This window comes from Falco cherrug, chromosome 2, assembly GCF_023634085.1.
Source record: "Falco cherrug isolate bFalChe1 chromosome 2, bFalChe1.pri, whole genome shotgun sequence".
NCBI lineage: Eukaryota > Metazoa > Chordata > Aves > Falconiformes > Falconidae > Falco > Falco cherrug.
The window spans coordinates 76,124,830-76,142,052 of record NC_073698.1 but is presented as its reverse complement, the minus strand read 5'-3'; the positions used below and the strand labels follow the sequence as shown (position 1 = coordinate 76,142,052).

Genomic DNA, 17,223 nt, shown 5'->3' with positions numbered 1-17,223 from the left:
CTATTAAAAACGCTGTTAGCCCATGTGTTCACGCCTCATTACAGCATATAATTTAAGGACACTAAATAAAGCCCACCTATTAGACATGAATAGATAAAGCCTTCACATCAGGAGTCAGGTATTTTTCTCTTGAGAAAGGAGTGGGGGAAAAGGTCATTTGCCTGAGAGGTGTATAATAACATTGAACACATCTTAGAAGTTGTTTTTTTTTCTTTGGTATGTGCCAAGCAAACTTTAAAAGCAATTTCAGTAACGTAGCCCATGGCAGATTAAGTGCAGTAAGTCTTCACAGGAGACAGTTTCAGGAGAGATTGTTCCTTAACTACTTGAGATACAGCTGTATCTCTTGTTTCTTCCTTAGTAAGTTGTCAAAATAAAATTCTGTTCTTACCATTATTAGACTGCGCTGATGAAGTGTTCACGTCCCCTGCTGAAAAGCGAAACCCAAAATTTTCTGTAGGGAGGGTGGGGGAAGCAGAAGATTGAATGAAATGTAGAACTGTATGGTTCTCAGAAATGTTAATTGAAGTGTAAGTTCATAAAGAAAAAAACATTGCCTTGAATATTCAGGAAGTTATAATGGTTTCAGGAGTTATGTCCTAATACTGGTCTTTTTTCCTCTTCAATCAAAACAGATGTTTTCTTGCCATATAAACAAAGACATTAAATACATCCTGAAAGCTCTACTGTTAAGTACCTCAAAAGCTTTGAATGCCAGTGTTTTTTGTTAGCAGTAGTGTGTCAAGAGCACAATTTCCCTGAGGCATCTCTGATTAGGTCAGATGGTCATGTGTTTGTTTTGTGAGGTTTTTTTAATGCCAAGATATTGCCATTAGCAGTTGAAGTAATTCAGCCCTTGTTTTGCTATGGTGTGACTGCTGCAACAGAAGGGTTAGTTGCATAGGAAGCTTGTCAGACTTTGCAGACAATTAGGCTATTTGACTATTAAAAAGCTGTAATTTATTATATTGTAATATATTTGCAAATACAGGTTATATATTTTATCACTAGTATGTCACTGACTTAACATGCCTGAGAAAATTACAGTGTATTAGATGTTAACTTTAACAAAAATGAATATGATTTAGGTTAAAATCCAGACTTTTCTGTGGCTCCTTTTATTATCTTTATTAGTATATTTTTAAAAAGCTTTTGAAATTTGTAAGTGTGCTTAGTATATTCTTAGAAGTACAATAACTAATTGCCACTATATTGTTCTTCTGCTACACACCCAGCAAATTCTTTAAAAATATTTTGAAACTGTCTTCCATTCTTCCTTCCCTGACTCCAGTGGAAAATGTCATTCTTTAAAGTTCACAAAAATACCAGGCTGCTTCTGAACAACTGCTGTGGTTTTCTAAGGACCCCTGTGTTAAGGGGAAAAAAAATAATTATATGCTGACTTTTGTTTTTCCCTTTGTCACAGAGAACATGTGAGAAGAGTGGTCAGAAGATGAACACTGTAACTTTTACTTGCCTGTGAGAATATCTTTCAGACATAAGTTAAATACTGTTGTCATACTATAAAGAGCTAGTCATTAAAAAAGCCCGCAGACACATGCTGTTTTCATACAGTTTAGTCCTTATCTTCCTTCTAACTTTGTACTCCCTCAGGCAGTAGTTTTGGCATAATACAGTTGCATTTTTAAACAGTAGTGAACAGCTAATCGTAGAAGTATTTTCTATTAAGTTTTTTCAGGATTATGGCCATATCTTCACTCAGTATGACAGCTCATGTACCTATCATAGCTGAAGAAACACCATGGCAATTTAGAAAAATGTTTTGGGGACAGCTCCTGCTTTACTTCTTGGAAATGACAACTAAAGCTCAAAAGGGAAAAAAAATCATTAAAATACATGTTCAAGCTGCATGTTTAAAAAAAAAAAAAGCCAAGGTAATATATTAGATATTAGTTTCACCTGTTAACCATCTTTGTCATTTAAAGGATAGTCTGGGTATCTTAGGTAAAATTTGGCACATAAATGGAGGCTGAATTTTAAATACAAGCTTTACTAAGTGTACCAGAATGAGCGCTGACATCATGCAGCAAAGGATATTTGGATGAGCAGAAATGTCCCAAGCTCCCAGTTTGCTTTTAGAAAACAGAAGCAGCAGAACTGAAAGTGAGAGGAGGAGGTTCCTCCTGTTGTGTGATGAGGGAAGTGTTGATGAGTTAGGCTTCTGTGGAAGCATCCTGGCAACGCTGGCCTTGCAATTGTGGCTATTCTTTCCAATAAAGCTGCCCTGCACTCCAGTGCCCTTATCACTAAGGCAGGGACTTGCAGGCCTTTCAAAGGCTCTCAAGTGGGCCAAGCAGATAGCAAGGCTGCAGCTGGGTAGCTGCAGCGGGTTGTGAGTTGCTTCTAATAGCACAGTTCAGTTTCTAAGACATTCACCTTAGAATTGTCATCAGATTTTGCTCATTCCCAGCATTAGGTTATATGTGTGCATGAGCTTGTCCAGTGTTGTCAAGCTGTCATCGCAATCTGGTGTGCATGAACTGGGTTTGGTGTGAGAGCATTCCCCCTTTGTCTCTTGTGTTTGCTCCTTCCCTTCTGAAAATGCCAAGCATACTCTTAAAGCTGGTGACAATTCTGAGATCTGTGCATGTTCAATGGAAACAAACTTGAAATTGCCAGCTTCTTTCTTGAGAACCTCTGAAGAGCTGCCGTCTATATACTGTAAATGACAGCAAATTTTAATTTGCCAGCTGAAAATAATACCGCCTGCTGTACTGCCTATTATAATAAACCTCTGACCCCATAGATGATGCAGTCCTGAAGATGTGTTTGAAACATAAGAGATATACAAAATGTTTGCTGGTCAATGAGAATTAACAAGTATAAAATCGTGTGCAGCTGGCTAATTCTTATGCACTGCTGTGAGTCCATTTTTCCTCTCCATAATAAGCTGAAGTTCTGGTGTTACAGAATACCACACTGATTTTGAATCTTTTATCTCTGAAAATGTTCTGAATTAGCTTTTTATTTAATAGTGGACTTTCATTAAATTAAGAATATTTTAGTGGCTGTCTTATGGTAGATTGCTGTAGAAGGAGTCAGTGCAGGAAGTAAACAGAAATACTGAACAGTCAAGCCCCACTGTAATTTGCAATACAGGGGTGATGAAGAGTATTGTATGACATAGCTGGGACCTGAACTGATGCTGTTTAGAGAGCCTTTTGGTCTGGGAATCAGATGATGACACTGTTGTCTATTTTTTGAGGAGTGTTTCTTTCCCACAGTTCATCAGCTATTAAAGTTATTTGTAGTAGATCCATTCTTTTAAATGCCATAGTGAGTAATGAAACAGAAGGCACGTGATGCTTTAAAAAGTAAACTCCAATATGACTTCTAAATAAATATTTTTTAAAAAATCTTAGATTATAGGAGAACGAGACAGAATGATAAGTTACCCTTTGATCACTTAGCGGTTGATTATAAATTAGAAAGTAGAGGGTACTTACATCTGTGCTGTCTTTGCTTTTGTGTCTCCCTTTCCTAGACTAAACCTGGCTTCAACTCCTGCAGCTCAGTTGTTGGGACCTATAGTTTAACCAAATTATTAGGGGGGCAGTTGCCCCATCTTTTTATCCTTAAAAATTGCCCAAGCATAAGCTGAAAGTATGAGGTAAAGGATCCTGGGAAACCCAAGTGACAGGAAAACAAAAGCTGGCTGCAACACTTGAGTCCTTCAGTACTGCGATGCAGTACATCCACTTCCAGATAAGCTGCCGGCAGTTTGTGCTAACATAGTCTAAAAGCTGAGGGGGTGCTGGTGGAGGAGCCAAGCTGCCTTTCAGGCCCCCACACACCAGGGCAGCTCTTGTGCAGGAGAGCCTGCTGCTTGTGGCACTGAGGAACTGGCACAGCGCTGGCAACAGTTATGCTGAGTGGTGCTGTTAGCTTGGAAGGTCAGCCATGTTCTGTCTACACAGCTGGATGTAGCTAATAGGAGTAAAGGCTAGGAAGATCGAGAAGTTAGCTGTGTTGCAGGCTGAGGGTTTGGGGGGGAAATAATGGTTGGTTCTCTAAATCTAAAACCAAAGAATGACCATAAGCAAGTAAGTGCTGGAAAGTCTTATGTGTCAACCCAACCAGCTCACCTGAAATCTTGACGTGAATAATCTTATTTTTGTTAATAGATTGGATGTGGGACACCAAAGTTTACTACTGGACAAATCTGATTGTATTTATTTTATAGTATATTGCAGCCTCATATCTGACAGAAAAGGAATTACTGTAATTGCTACATCCTGCAGTTGTGTTTAATTACAGACGAAACGGTGTGCAGCAGAGCAATTTAGAAGAGAATTGTTCCTAGTTTAGCAGTGTGGGGTGGTTTGTTTGTGGTTTTTTTCCTCGCCCTTTCCCCTATAAGGAAGAACATACCCAGGAAATTTTTTTTATTGCAAATTGATTTATCTTTAATATAACTGGTAGCTTCTGACCCTCAAAAACAGGCAGCTGCCTCTTTCTCGTAGTTTACAAAGTATTAAATTCACAAGACTCTGGTTTCTTAAGGGTACTGCTGCTAAAATTCCTGCCTGTCCCCTCCCTTTTTTTTTTTCCAACACACAATCTTTTCATGTATTTACACATTATGGTTTAATTTCTCTTTGCCTCCTTTCCCACCTGCCACAACTCCCTTGACTTGTTTTAAGTATCCCTTTTTTTGCTGACTGTTCTGGTTAGTACTTTGCATTGCATATTGTCTTACTTGAAGACTAATTCTTTTGCATCTGAATCTGCAAAAACCTTGTTGTAACATTTAGGTTGCATAATGTAGAACTGGAAATGCCTGTTGTAAGCTGTTTTTTGCTCTGCTTGGCAGGTTTGAAATGTCAGCTAAAATTTTCTGAGTTGACTTTAGAAGCAATCAAGGTAGTGCTTTTCTTAGAGGCTGTCAGAATCAAGTGACTTTGAGAAGTAACCAGTCTGTGGTGGTTAAAAATACAGTGTTTATGAAACTCTGGCTCCTAAAACAGTATCTGTTAATCATGCACAAACTGTTTTTATAAAGAACACCTGAGCACATTAGTGTGTTTTCATCATAGTCAAACTTGTGAAACAAAGCACTTTATCTCCAAGCTTTTTACAGAAGTGGTTCAATCAAAACCTAATTCATCTGGAAAGAATTATCAGCCTTAACTGCTCACATGGAAAAGATGTCTTTATTTCTGTATTTACTTAAAGGCTAAGTATACAATAGTAGTCTTTCCTTTGACTAGGACATTATTGTTGCAGTAACTTAATGAAGTTCCTCAGAAATACCTTGGAGAGTGGCATTAATAGCAAACAGACTAAGAATAGCTCACGGCAGCGCCCTGAAGGGAGCTGTCTGCCTTTCTTCCTTGGCTGCAGTAAAGATTTCGTGGTTGTATTTTCCAAATCAGGTTTTGGGGGATTATGAGAACAAGTAAACAAGAAATTTGAAAGCACTAGGGTAACCTGAGGAATTACAGTCATGTTTAACATTGCACTGAAATTTCTTTATTATTTAACCTTCACTGGGAAATACGAACAATTTTATAACACCAAAAACTTATTTTGATAGCACTGTTTTACCTACATGTGTGATAGCCTGTGTTTCTAAAATTGGTAAAAAGGAATAGAGCACGGAGTGTAAACACTCTTAAGTAGTTTCACATGGGGGCTTAATGGAAGTCCAGCAGAACTTGCCTAAGGCAAGTAAAGCTCTGATCAAAATTAATTTTTTAAGTCATATTCTAGCCATGAGGAATGTGAGCAGTGCTTTGACAGACTGTCTTCCCAGGGAGGAATTGGGTAATCAATTGCCCTTTCAAGCAGGAAAGAATGTCTGGTGAGAGAAATCAACCTGTTACCCTTTGAATTGCACATAGGCAGCAGCCCAGATATAAATAATGTGAAATGATGTTACATTATCTTTCACCATACCCAGAGTTTATCTGCATATTAAACAAAATTAAGTTCCCTTAAGTTTATTAATGAAAATAGGAGGAGATGAGGGTCCAGGGAACTACTTTGAAGACTCATTTGTTTGAGTAGTACCCTCCTGACTCAGGCTTGATTAGACAGAGTGTAACCAGAACTTTCATCACTGAAGTCAGCCTCACTGGTGTGTGCTGTGTTGAATTGACGCCACAAGGGAATTTAGAAACCAGTTGGGCAAGTAGTTTCAGAGAACTTGTAATTATTTTGCAGTCCCTCTATGTAAACAAACTCATTGTAGTGTTGTGACTTCCAAGAAAAGAACAAACTTCTAATAGAAGATGCAAGTATTCGGAGAGCCTCTTTCTAAATTTCCTGACCACCCCCCAAAAAATTCCCGTTTTCTAGGGCATCTAAGGCTGGAGTTATAGTAAATGGGGATATATAGTAAATGGAGTGAAAACTATGCATAAATAATTGGTTATTTCCTAATATTTTTGGGGAAAATAAACATTGAAAATAAGCATTTAGATTTCTTTTCAAAATTTTTAAAAAGAAAGTCACATTACACTTCCCCCCCCCCCCCCCCCCCCCTTCCAGTTTCTCAAGACCTCTGTCTCATAGGATTTGTCAGAGGTTTCCTTTTAGATGCTCCTTTTAAGAGGCTGAGTAAATTTCTCACAGTGTGGAATATCATTTTCACCTAAATCTTGAATCAGGCCAGTGTTTATAATTACCACCTTTCTATAAAGAAGCAAGAAGAATTGTTTGGGAAACTCCAGTTCTGTTCGTGAGTGTGTCTAGATTTGGGACTCAAATGCGTATACTTAACTGGTTTCTCTTCCCACATACACACTCAGAGGCTAAGTGTCCTGCTGTTTAAACACAGTAGCATTTTCTGGGTTAATGGGAAGGGCATTAGATCTGCTGACAGCTCTGCTCTCTGAGGCTTCTTTTTGCAGGAACTGTTCGTATTTTTGCAGGAGCCTAACAGTCTCTGGCTGTCCAGGTTGCTGTGAAGTCAAATTGTTGTAACTTGTCCTCATAGTCTTGTCTTCAGTTGAATGGAGCAGGTAACTTTGTATTTATTGATAGTTTCAGGGGGTTTGTTGTATCATTTTGGCAGCAACATCTAAACAGTGATAAATCCCTTGTAAGAAGAGCTTACAGGTAAGGACTTGATCCTCCTTTCATTTAGGAAAGTGGCAATGTTAAGGCATTAACTTTAACTGGGAACAGAATCAAGATACAAAATAGTGATTTCAGGATCAGGACGGGTGAGAGGATGAAATGGACTATTAGAGGATGTACTAAGTCTAGTTATATTTCGAAGTACAACTGTGTGTAAGCCTGGAGTAACTTGTTTAGGAAAACAAGTGTGTGCATGTTTGCTGTGATGGCAGTTATTCTGGATATGGGAGTGCCTGAGTTAACAAAATCATATTTGATAGAATGAAGTTACTAAAATATGCTGTTTGCTTTTAAAGAGAGAGTCTCCAAGATTCACAATTAGAAACTAGACAATGAGAGTTCACTACTTTACATACTGTGCAGACTTTGTGAAATGTTTTCCAGGAAAGCTGACTACAGCCATGAATCACTTATGGAAAACCCAGTGGAATGAATTAGTCAAATAATATTTGAGTGACCACTCTGTGCATTTTGCTATCAGGAAATAGTGCAGCTTTCCATGATTTTATACAAATCATGTGGCAGAAGTAAAAAAAGCTATAGTTAGAATAGCAAGCAATTACAGCTTCTGCTTTTTGACTTTCTCATAGCTTTCTCAAGATGCTTATTTTGAAATAAATAGGAAATTTAATATTGGGCAAAAGGTGTGGGTATTTGGGGGGAAATCTTCCAAGTTTTTAAGATGCTCAGGGAATTTCCCTGCTTTCTTCCCTGAACTTGCCTCTCCTGTGTTTTCCTGTTTGTATAACATAAAAAGGGGGGGTGTTCTTACTCTCTCTTCTGAAACTGTTACTTGTCGTCTTTCCTTTGTCAGGCTTTTACTTTTAGGTAACAACTAAGCAAAGTCAAAAAATGCATAATTGGAACAACTTAACTGTAGAAATGAAGTCGGGTACCAATGCAGAAGCCAAGTTATGTATTTGATAATGTACATCCACTGCAGTATTGATTGCTGTTGTTCAGAGAACTGGTGGAAAATGGTATCCTCATATGCAGTAAATTGGCCAAATATGTCCTTACTGGATGATAATTTTTTTTCCAATTTATCGGCCAAGTTCTACAGTCTGTTGTGTGTCTCACTGATTAAAATACATTGAAGTGTGTAAACTTTCATGCTTTTTGCACTGGCAAGTGTGATCTGAATGGTGTTAATAATTATGGCATTGTAAGACTAAAAGGGTATATCAGAAATATATCTGGTGTATCAGAGAAAAGTGCATGGGTGAGGGAGTACAGCTTTCAGTCTTCATTGGTGTGAAACCTGCAGTAGTTTTTGTGACACAGGCTGTTGATCCAAAAGCCTAGGGGAGCTCTTGGTGTTTGGAATGGGGACTTACTGACATCCTTTCTTAGATATGAAGCTGTGAGTATTGGATGACTGACAAGTCTCACTTTTTGCTGCTTCCTCTTCCTTGACGAGAGCTGGTTCTGCCAAGATGATTGCATACAAGTTCCTTCAGGTGGCTACATAGGAAATTGGTTTGTGGTTTGATTTTTTTTTTTGTTTATTTATTGTTGTGTTTTTGGTATGTTGAGTATTTTTGTGGGCAACAGCTTGTGCACTCATATAGTCTTGATTAGACCAGTTAGGTCAGTGATGGCTGCTGCATTCACTTTCCTGTTCAGATGTACTGAACTGTGTCTTGCTAACTTACTGGGCTATTTCTGAGAGGGCAATATAAAGGAATGGTGCTTAGGCAACTTTAACTTCCAGTTTCTTTCGAAAGTGGATGGGTGCTTCATTTTCAGTTAAATATATCTGAAGAAATTTAATTACAGGGAAGGACTTTTAAAAGTTAATTCTTAGCCATACAAGATACTGTTAAGCTGAACACTGTCCTCCCTGCTCCTTATACAGAACCAAGCTTGAACCTATCACTGTAGTTCTCCATCCATTTGGATTCTTTTTTTCTCCTTATTTTTTTCCATTTTACCATGCCCCAGATAGCCACTTCTAATTCTTTGTCACCTCTGGCCTTTGCGCTCTAATTCCAAACCCAAAAGTGTGCATACTGTGCCAGATATACTTTTCAGATTCACATTGCTTGCTCAGTATGCGTTTCAGCCTTTATGTACGGGTTAGAAGGTGGTTCTTCTAAATTATCCTTAGCTCTCACTCATTCTTAACTCTTGTTTTAACCTCTGGAAACTCCTGGAAAACAGACAATTTTTTTCCTAAGATAACTTCAGTGATTTTTATTTTAAAATTTTTATTATAGTGTGTGGATTAAGTGAGCCCCTAAAGCTTGCAGATTCCTTTGTACAATGAGCATATTTCAGATGGTTGAACAAATGTCTGTCTGTGTTTGCATTTGTGTCCTTGGCCATCACCTTCTATAAAAGTTCTGAATTATCCCTTCTTTAGAGCCTTGTTCTAGCTTTTCTGGAGGCCCACATAAGTTGCCTGGCTGGCTTCTGCCAAGTGAAATAGCTGAGAAGTGTTCTGCATGCTGCTTCTTTGGTCTTCCTACTCTGCCCAGTATCTGATATTTTTATGCAACTCTTTATCACAAATGCTATCCTGTAACCCTTTATCCCAGTATCATACTTGATTGAAAATTGATAAGAGGCTCAAGACGGTCCATTTCTTGCTGTTTTCTGATGACTTTGAGAAAACTTTGCTATCACTTTAAGGGACATTTTTCTTCTGTGGATTTATACTTGTATGAAGGAGCTCTTTCAAAGTAAAACACAATGCCTTTTTTTTTTCTTTTTTTTTCCAGATCATGCTTTAAAGGATTAAGTAATGTCTTGAGGAGATTATCCCTGAATGATGTCTGAATATAGGGTTATAGGCTCTTGATAATCCTCTGAGCGAATGTGGCATGGTCTTCAGAATTTCCTTTTAAGATGCTATTTGCTCATGACTGTTTTCTGCTTTCCAGGTGAGAATAAACTTTATAGGCTTTCTAACACATTCTTAGGTATGCAGCAGTCATAAATATTCTTTGCTCTGTTCTTGTGTTTTCCAAAGAGACACCAGCTATTCTGGACTGAATGGTTTGTAGCTCCCAAATGTAGGATTCTGGCTTTGAGGCATAAGTGAATGGGAAGGAGTTCTAGTGCTCATCAGGCTTTCAGGTGGCATGATGTGAATTGTGATCACTGAGCATCATGGTTGCTGAGTTTGGGTTATCACCTTTGTTCTGAAATGTCACCTTTTGAACAAAGTAGGTAGGTTTCTTGGAGACTTTTCCGTAGAGGGTACTGTTCTTTCCTCAGGAGGTTTATTATCAGTTTAAGATGCTGGATTGCACAAGTGTTAGAGTATTTGAATAGCCTCTGTTTGTGTAATCTGTCCGTATGGACTGATGGAATGCTATGCAGCTCTTATTTACTTGTTTTGGTTTTGCCTCTTACTAAAAATGTTTTTCTCAATGAAACAAACTTAATTAAACAGAAGTTGTTTATCTTATCTAAAATGCTCTCAGCATATAAAATCCTAAAATACTTTTTCCCCAATAGTTCACTGTTCTATTTAGTCACCGCAATTTTGCAAACTTTTGTATGCTAGTTTTTAGCACTCACAAGTTGTTTTTCCAGGGGGAATGGTGTTTAAATATGAATAGAAAAATACCTGCCAGTAAATATACTGGGTGAAAATGTTTATTTCCTTCCAGAATATTTTAATGAGGGCAGAATTGTAATCAATTTACTATGGATCATTTGAGTAAATTTGTTGCAGGAGTGGAAACATGTCAAAAAAAGACTTTAAATTTTGATTTGCCATATTAAAAAGTCTTCTAAGTGAGTCTCAGTTGGTTACTCAAATATTCTGTAGTGGAATTTCCAAACTACCACTTTTATGTTACCAGTCAGTGAACAGGAATTTAGTGTTTAATGCTTGGAAATGGAAGTGTAAGTCATGGATTTTTCCAAGGAAGGAATAAGCACACTGTAGGTATTTATTTTTCAGATGGTTGGCTGGAAATCTGTCACACACTGAATCTGTAAATAGTCCTTCTGTGATAGAGCACAGCTCTATATTCTGTTTGAACATATGTAGGCTACATAATGCAAACTTGACAACAGTTCATGTATTTTAAGCTCCTATTAAAAAATCTTGTAAGGGTCTATTCAGTAAACAGCTACTTTCCTTCTTGGCAGTGCTTTTGAAATCTGTGTTTAAAAAAAATAATCAGTGGGTTATTTGAATCTTTTTCTGTTTTTTTGTTTTTGGTGTGTGTGTGTGGGGGGGGTTTGTTTTGTTGTTTTTTTTTTTTTTAATCCCTTGGTGGAGTAATTGTGGAGTGGATGGCTTCTGTCTGCAGAGAAATGGCTGAATTCATTGCTTGGCTTCATAGAAACCTTAGTGATGTCCATAGGTGATGCATACTTCTGTGGTTAAAAACTCTGGATCCCATGGCATTATGGCTTTCTGCTGAAAGGACACACAGCTTCAGGGTACAGTCTGTAGTTTCAGCCTTCAAATAAATGTTTGTAATTGCGTAGAGAACTAATCTGAGTAGGATTTCTTCTTTATTCTCCTTTTGAAATAATAGCAATAGATGCAGGTAATATTCTGAAAGGTTTTTTCTTGTGTCATGTGAAATGCTGTTGAATTAAGATCAGGAAAATTAGTAAGTTAACTGGCATTCATTGGAGCAAGCCCAGGCTGCAATTCACATGTCTTAAATAGATGAAATTAAGTGAAGGGAGAAGAAATAAAGTTGAAACTTTCAAGAATTACTGATTAAACGGTAAACAAAATTCTCTCACACGTTTTGGAGATCCTATGAGGAAAGACTGATTGCTCCAAACCATTCTCTGTCTTTTTTTTTTTTTTTTCCAAAAGGAAAGTGCTTCAAAGTTGCTATGAAGTTATGGGACTGTAGACAAGATGTTATGCTACTTCAGCAAATATCATCAAAGAGTAATAATAGCTCTTGAAGGTTTTGAATCAGCTGTACTCCATCTGTGAGGGGGAGTAGTCCACAGGATAACTCCTGTGTATTATCTTTGGGTGTAAGACTATACCCAAATTCTAAAAAGTCTACCAGAGTAATATTGAGAAACCGCTTCTGTGAGGAAGAACCACCAAGACCACTGGTTTGAATAAAGGTAGCACCTTGCTGTTATGTTGAGGGAATAAATAAAGTGTTTATTGCAGTGATGGGCCAGGCTGCCTTTTTTTACTTTCATTAGCCTTGAGGAGCCTGCATCTGTTCTGGAGAAACTACGACTGCAGAATTGCAAGGCCTTCCAATAGGAAAATAAACGTGGAACTGAGGAGTGAATACAGCTGTATGCTTCCCTATTTATTACTGTTTTGTTTAACTAGCCATGGTGAACTGATTTGATTCCCAAATGTGATCATGGAAGATTCTTTGCAGCTCAAAAGCTCTGATTCTATTTGAGTGCAGTCAGATAGGAATGGCTGGGTTTTGGTTTCCACCATCAGTTGTCACTTAACTTGTTTTGAAATTTTTGCTTAATGTATTCTAGACATGTCATATGGCAGTTCACTCTGTGGAATTGAGGAGTAGAGTCATACCAAAACACAGGTTGGTGGAATGCTCCTAGCAGCCTCCAAAATCGTCAGTAGAAATGATGGCTGGCTTCAGAGTTTTCTGGCACTACAAAACTTTGGAAGTCCTTGTCTAACCAGCTGATCCAAAATACCCATCAGAGATCCTTGGTCATAGGTCTGGAAACCACTAAAATGCTGACTGTTTCAGAAAAGATTTGAAAACAAAACCTTGGCTGCTCAATGAAAAAATAGTTGGCCATCTTAAACTGGTTTATCTGAAGCTTTGATATGCAATGATTCATGCTTTATAATGGTAACTCTTGATTTAGATGTTGAGTAGGGAATAAAGATAAGCTGACATAGATTCATTCCTTCTGCTTTTTTTCCTCTGTACTGACCTTTTATCATTATCTCCTTCATTATCTAGAATGTACAAAGTGAGATAAAAATATCTTTACTTTGTCTTTTCAGAAAAGTTTCAATGGATATGGAAGCATATTGAACCAGAAATGCCACCTGCCTTTTAATCCTGCTGTGATGATCAGTGTGTCTCTCATAGCCAGAAAGCAAAGTATTTTTTTTTTCTCAAGTGATTTAAGAGACTAGGATGCTGACATCAAGCTTTTACTCTGACATATTATAATATATATGTATATTTAGAAGACAGTCTTTAATATATGAATCTGGATCATAACCTTACCCAGTCATCTCAAAGTTTAGTTTTAAAAAACTCCCATTTTGTAAAATCTATCATGTCTTCATCTCTGTACTTGTATATGAATATATCGAAACAGATCATAGTTTAGTGGCTTGGGTTTTTTATTTCATAAATCAAATCTAGGTTCGGTGTTCTGTTAGTGTTTTTGATTTGTGTTGTATATCCTGCTTCTAGCTCCAGGGTGGAAGGCAGACATTTTGAAAGTGCGTGCTTGCTACTGGAACATCTGGGTATTGGGGAGCTGTGACCACACTGGCTTCGATTTGATAGGGTTTGAATAAAATAGTATCAGTTTTGGGACTGGATGTGATGTACTGCTGGATCACTTTCTGGGGTCTTTTTCCTTCTGACCATGAGAGAGATTTACAGAACTTGGTTTCTGTGTCTTTCACTTAACATCCTCTTTTGTAAACTGTCGTGATGTGTTTGTCTTTATGCAAGAACTTCCATTCCTCATCACTTCTTGCTTTGGCTGCTGAAGATAGTTCTAGTTATGTCACTGTCAACACTTAAAAGGCCCATTTCTCTGAAATCTGGTCCCTTTTCAGTCTTGAAACATGGTATCTTTTAGATGCCAGTGTACAAGTCCAGCAGCAACATTTCTTTAGTGCCCCTTAGTTCACCCTAATGCATGGGCAATGTGCAGAGGCAGCATTGGAGTGCAATGCTCCAGCTGTGGTAAGTGTCAGAATATGTATGACGTGCTTAAAGAATGCATGAATCCAACTCTAAGCATGTGCCCTATCCCCTGGACCTCTCCCTCTGCTGAATCTAACTTATAAATAACTTTACAGCTGTTCCTCTTTACAAAACAAAGTGTTCTTCATCTTCAGAAGGTGGCCCCTCACTAAAGAAATAACTGTCGGAAGGGCTGTTTTTGTTTTAGTAGCTGATGTGTGTAGCATGTCCCTTCTTTCTTAAATTGTTTCATCATACAAGTCTATCTGTTAATTACTGTCTAGGTGGTGGTTTTTTTTTTTTCCCCACGCTGGCATTCAAATAAATAACCTTGAAAAGGTCAGGCTGCTGCTGATTTTTCCTAGTTATAGTGGTAGGAAGAATACCTCATGCTTCCTTTATTTCATAGTTGCACAGTGCTTATGAGACATTACTTTATATCTTGGGGGGTGTGGGAACATTTTTTAAACAAATAACTTCCTTCAGTTCTGCTGTAAGTAGTTTACAGATGCTTTTTCTATAGTATGCAAAAATGGCCTATTAACACATTTTGGTTTAAAAGTCCTTGTTCTTTTTTAGTTCATAATAAATATAGATGATCTTTGGAGAATTTTCCTCTTTCCCCTTTTTTAATCTCCACTCGGAGGAAAGGATTTATATAGACACCTATATTTATAGAAGCCTTCAACAAGTTTAAGTTAGAAGAGTTGTTTAAGGATTTCCTGCCCTTCCCTTTCCATAGTTAGCCTTTTCTAGTGTTGCATGTGCACTGCTTCCATGATGAGTTAGTGTATACACTGTACTATTGTCCCTGTTGCCTTTTCTTTCTCCTTTCTGCCTTAAATAGAAATAGATAATCAACACTGCAACTGTATCCAGCCATGGGAATAATCTTATTTACATTTGTCTTGGTTAAAGATTATAATCTTGTAATGGATTGAACTACAGTATTGCTGGACAGTCTTTTTTAGGTATTTTTGTATACTTCTAAGAAGCATCTTCTTGAAGGTTGTTTTGATCATTTGAAACCAAATTCTCTCTCTGTGATGGGGGTGGAGGAATGTTTATGACTGACCTTGCAGGAACTTTCTCCTTCCCTTTTTCAGTCCCTCTACCCAAATACTGCAAAAAGACTTTGTTTTTTATGATATATTCTTTCTATTGTAAATATATTGCCTGTACATAATTTTGTAATTAAAGTGAATCAGTTAATGAATTTAAATAGAAATAAATACAGGAGAAATGGGTAGAGTTTTTTGGAAAAACTTGTTTTGATTGGCATTTATTCTGTAATTTTAGGTATATAAAGGTATTTGAGTCTTGCATCTTAAGATGACTAAGATGTGTATTATCTTAGTAAAGATGCACAATCTTCATAGCTTTTCTGCTTTGCTTTTACATTTTTTTCCCTGACTTCTTAGAAGATGGTCACTCATTTCTCTGCTCTGTTTTCTGTTTGGAAGAGGAAAAGATTTTCCTGGAACAGCTAAAACTTTAAAAATGGAGGTGGCACTGCACACCAGGACTGTGGTCTTCAATTTTTAGCATAAACTGAGTCTAGCCATGTCTATCTGCAATAAGTATCTACACTAATATACAAAATATGCTAGTGATAATAGTGCAGGACTAATGTTTTGATAAATATTGTTGACAAGTATTTGAGCTTCAGTTTTGAAACATTTCTTTTTACATCTGAAAATAACATCCAACAGTTCAAAGGTTTATAGCCATTGAATACTTTTTTTCAAATAGTGCTCCTATATAGTACTCGGCATGATGATGTAGTACAGATAGATAGGTTTTTCTTTTGTGTGTCCTATTACATGGAATCAGATGCTTAAATTTTGTTAGAACTGCACAAATTTTTGTCTCTATTTTTATGACTGGAAATTCAGTGACTAAAATACTTGTAAGCATATGAAATAGTGAATGGTCATGTGTTTGCTGTTCCACATTATAAACAAAGTTAATGAGAGGAGCTGGTGATGACAGTCTTAACTCCATGCTTCATGCCCCTTTTTCCATTTTGTCATTGTGTGGGTGTTACCTTGACTTAATACGCTGCACGTAGCACTGTGTAATTTGTAAAACCAGTTTGTGTACTTATAGTGCTGTGCTCTGTGATTTCTTTACTGTAAATAAATTTGCAAATATTATTTGTGCAGTTTATTCTGTAATACTGAAGACTCTTTTTGCTTGTTAAAAAGGTGTTTTGCTGCAGATAATTTCTCTGCTGAGGTACAAGTGAAATATATACATTGAGTTAGTAGTATCTTTCTGATGATCTGATGAATGTATAGATTATATAATCAATGAGTACACAAGTTTGAAAAACTTTGTTTTTCATTATCACAAATCAGAAGAAACTGTCCATTAATGCTTTCAGTTGTATGATAATTCTGACTCCCTTCTTCTGCCTCTGTTTTTGATCTGGTTTTGACTGGCATGAGAAGAATTTGTACTGCTAAGTTAGGGGCTGTGTGTTACTGCCTGACTGCATGAGTAGGTGTATAGCCATTCCAGTGTTCTGGATTAGACATGAAGGTTGCCAGTCTCCCAGTGCTTATGCGATTGTAAGGATTTTTAGGAGAAAAGCATACTAAAGTGTGATTGGTCTGCTGTGAATTTTACTTCCTAACAGATCCTGTTAGACTTGCAAAAAGGAATCATGTCCAGGTTGTCTTTGTTTTGGTTTTTTTTTTTTTTGGGGGGTGGAGGTGGATGGCAGGGATGTTGATTCTTAGTCTCATTTTACCAGCCACAAATGAACTGTGCAGACATTTTAAGGCAAGTGACTTAACTCGCTGCTCTTGCTCCTGGCTCTTTGATTGAGCCAGCCGGCATTGATGTGACTTCTCTCGCTCATCAGGTAAGTTTCAAAACAAAGCAAACCCCACAACACAAACCTCCACATGAAAACAACTCATGTTTTGGATCCCAAGGGCAGGGAAAAGAAGGTTTTCCAATGATGGAGAAAGTTACTGTTTCCTGATGGCAGTGTTAGTTAAAGGCAGTAGGGAAAAATACACTGTCAAGGACATGTGCTCCTTAGACGTTCGTATGTTAAACTTCCTTACTTTTTCAGTGGGTCTGAGTTCTGGGGATTTTTTGGTTTTACCTGAATGCACACTGAAGCCATGCTCTAGATGAGTGTTAAGTTCTAAAAGGAACATTTATTAGCTTTTCCCATTCTCTCTTTTAGTGTGCAAGCTAAAACAAGCAGACACATAGCACCCTGTACCAACAGAGCAGT

General features: G+C 37.4%; 1 protein-coding gene and 1 long non-coding RNA gene across 3 annotated transcripts in view; both read left to right on the top strand.

The window, feature by feature from the left end:
• The window catches only part of RCAN1 (regulator of calcineurin 1), a 42,641-nt gene that overhangs the window by 11,666 nt on the left and 13,752 nt on the right, over nucleotides 1-17,223 (top strand). The window lies entirely within an intron of this gene.
• On the top strand, nucleotides 9,836-16,126 carry LOC129735385 (uncharacterized). Its single transcript, XR_008730959.1, has 2 exons — nucleotides 9,836-9,989; nucleotides 13,046-16,126. It is a non-coding gene; the product is annotated as an uncharacterized LOC129735385 (long non-coding RNA).